We start from the raw sequence: 3,445 nt of genomic DNA, 5'->3' as shown, positions 1-3,445 counted from the left end.
CTCTATCTCTCTCTCACACAATTTCTCTATTTTTTTTTATCTTTGTTTTCCCTAATTTGCAGAATTAATGTTTTCCCTAATTTTTGAAACTAATGAGACACACAATGTACACATGATTCAGAATTACCTATTAGAAAGTTCGTTAATTTGTCTCGTCTAGTTTCTCCTTTGGGAGATTATGTTGGTAAAATTTGTTGATGGTTTGTCATGATTCCTGTTATCCCTTTAAAGAATGAGCCAGATCACTTAGTGTTTTTCTTGTCTGGAACACGACTTAGAGCTAATCGTTTAGTTAGTTTTGCAGATCTCTGAAATTGATACATAACGTTAAATAGGCTGGTGTATCAATTGTTTTTTTAGATAAGTGTTGCATTTTAAATTAAAATTCTTTCTTACTTAGATTTTTGTAGAAAGGTTGTCATCAAATATTGAGACTTTTGCAAGCTTTTGACTAATCGATATTGATGCTATCCTCTCTATTCAATAAATGAAGAGATAAGAAGAGGGAAAAAAAAAAAAAAAAAAACACTACTCTTAACTTTTATACTTTCAATTCCTGTTTCTAGAAAATAAACTATCTATTGGGGCTTAATATTTTCTTGTCCTTTATTATGTGCTTGCTTTTCCTTTGAAGTATAGAGGGTCTTTTCTTTCTTTCTTTTTTTTCTCTCTCTTATTGTATCTTTTCCCCAAAATTGGATCAGTCTATGCATATGACTATGTTGGAGACTGATCGTCAATTGTTTATTTATATGCTTATTTTACCTTAAAATGTTTGTGTGCTTCCTTAATGGAGCAATGGGTTTTGTGGCAACTAGGGGATTGTATTGAGTATCATTTTTTCTACATTGGGGTCACAAAAAGAAGGAAATGCCATGTGGGTTTGGAGAAGGTGAGATGGGTAACATCCTTGGTATTCCATGAAGTAACAGGGTAAGTTAACTTCCTTCTCATTTGTATTCTGCATTTTTTGGTTTATTGAACATTTGCAGTAATATTTTTAAAGTGGGCCATATTGTTTAGTTGTTCTACTGGATGACAAACACATGCTACAGTTTTGTAATGTTTGAATAATTCATGGGCTGCCAAATGAAATTCTATTCCGAACATACAGACCGTCAAATGAAATTTTTATACTTGGACAGCGAATTTGGTTGTTGCACATCTAATTTGAGTATGCGTATGGCTCTAATTCCTTTTATTTTTATTTTTATTTTTATTTTTATGTGGGTATAGGTGAAGGTATGGGCGAATTATCATTGGCCAATAGGGCCACTATTGTAAATATGTCCCCTGAGTATGGAGCAACCATGGGTTTCTTCCCTGTAGATCATATCACATTACAGTACCTTAAATTAACTAGGAGTGATGAGACTGTGCGTTTGTCTTTTCTTTTTCTTTTTGTTTCGTTATTTTTTGTTTTGAGCTATATTTGGTTGATGGATTTCTCATATAAATTTCTAACTGCTATTGCTAAAATAATTCATAGGTGGCTATGATTGAAGCTTATTTGCGTGCAAACAAAATGTTTGTTGATTACAATGAGGTAGAAAACAAAATTTCTTCCCTTCTTTGTTATTTTCCTACATGTATGCATTTCTTCTTGGCATTCTTACATCTGAGACTAATGGGATTATTTCAAAGCCTCTACAAAAAAGAGTATTCTGATCATATTTAGAGTTGGACCTAGCAGATGTAGAACCCTGTGTTTCAGGACCAAAAAGGTAATGTTTTATTCTCAGTTCTGGCACCAAATGTTTTGCACTTCCATGTTATTGTTGTGTGCTTATATGTATAGTTCCTTTTTTTATTTTATTTTTTAAGCAGGCCTCATGATCGAGTTCCTCTAAAAAACATGAAGGCTGACTGGCATTTATGTCTCGATAGTAAAGTTGGATTCAAAGTAAGATGAAAACAGGTATTGCTTGGATTTGCTATAATTTGGTTTTCCAGATTGTGGTTCTGCCATCATTTCATTATTGATACAAACTTAGCACATTTCATCCTCTTTTGGTCTATGTAGTATGATTCTATGAGTTGATTGTGTAGTGTGTAAATGGGATGGGACTATCAATCACATTTGTGGTCGAGTCACAATGTGAGGACCTCCAGCTTTTTTTTCTAATTCTGTAATATTTTATATTCATTCAGGGCTTTGGCATACCCAAGGAGGAGCAAGACAAAGTTGCAAAATTTTTATTCCATGGACAGCCTGCTGAGCTCAAGCATGGTAGCGTGGTCATAGCTGCCATCACAAGTTGCACAAATACATCAAACCCTACTGTGATGCTTCGAGCTGGTCTTGTTGCAAAGAAAGCTTGTGAATTGGGCTTGGAGGTAGGTATTGGCTTCTTGAAATGCTTTCTGTTCTTTAACTTGAATCCAGTGGAAATGCATGTCTATAAATAATATTAACAAACTAGATAGGGAGAAAAAGGAGCAGTTATCTGCACCTTAATCTTACCTGTATATCATTGTGTATGATGAGTGTCTTATATGTGATTATCAACAGATCAAGCCATGGATAAAAACAAGCTTGGCCCCAGGTTCTGGAGTTGTCACAAAATATTTGCAGCAGAGGTACTGATTACATTTTTTGGAAGACATTAGTTAGTTCAAGTTATTTCTTTGGATATCTACGATGTGCATATCAGGTACTGAATTTTGTCTGTGGCTTTGGTGTTTGTAGTGGCCTGCAAAAGTACTTAAACCAGCAGGGCTTTCATATTGTTGGTTATGACTGCACAACATGTATTGGGAATTTTGGGGAACTTGACGAATCAGTTGCTTCTGCAATTTCAGAGAATGGTATCATTCTTGTTTATACGTAGTTGTTCGTTATGTCCCTGAATTTTTTCTCTAATGACTTAATGCTTTATTCTACAGATATTATTGCAGCTGTTGTGCTTTCTGGAAATCAAAACTTTGAAGGTCGTGTTCATCCACTCACAAGAGCAAACTATCTTGCTTCGCCTCCCTTAGTTGTAGCGTATGCACTTGCTGGTACGGTAGGTAGACAAATTTTAATATGATTTCCTTAAATGGCTTATTACCAGTGTTTTACTTCCTGATGTTGACTAGGATGATCAAGCGGAGCAGGATTTTGTCAAACTATACAGTTTTTTCCTCCACTACTCTGGTGCTTTTAGTTCTTGTCAATTATGACCATGATTGGTCAACCTCATCTAATAAGTTAACAACGCTGATGTTGGCGCACTTTTTTGCTTATAGTCTGTGAAAGGTTGTGGGTGCTTTTAATTTTTAGTCAATATAGTGATCCTACTCAACCAATCATTTTTCTGAGAGGGCTGAGCTTGTCTCCAATCCACTGTGTGGACTAGGCTGGATACTGTGGGCCCAACTGTGGTGATTTGATCTATTAATTTTATAGATCTATGTGAAGATTATTCATGAAAAAATAATCGTGACCACATGATTTCACCAT

General features: G+C 35.0%; 1 pseudogene; it reads left to right on the top strand.

Moving 5' to 3' along the window:
* The first annotated feature begins 1,148 nt into the window (after positions 1-1,148).
* Positions 1,149-3,165, top strand: LOC114267265 (aconitate hydratase, cytoplasmic-like; annotated as a pseudogene).
* The last annotated feature ends 280 nt before the right edge of the window (positions 3,166-3,445 follow it).

This window comes from Camellia sinensis, chromosome 7, assembly GCF_055761805.1.
Source record: "Camellia sinensis isolate YWXY chromosome 7, ASM5576180v1, whole genome shotgun sequence".
NCBI lineage: Eukaryota > Viridiplantae > Streptophyta > Magnoliopsida > Ericales > Theaceae > Camellia > Camellia sinensis.
The sequence above is the reverse complement of the archived record's forward strand: the minus strand, read 5'-3'. Positions and strand labels throughout refer to the sequence as shown.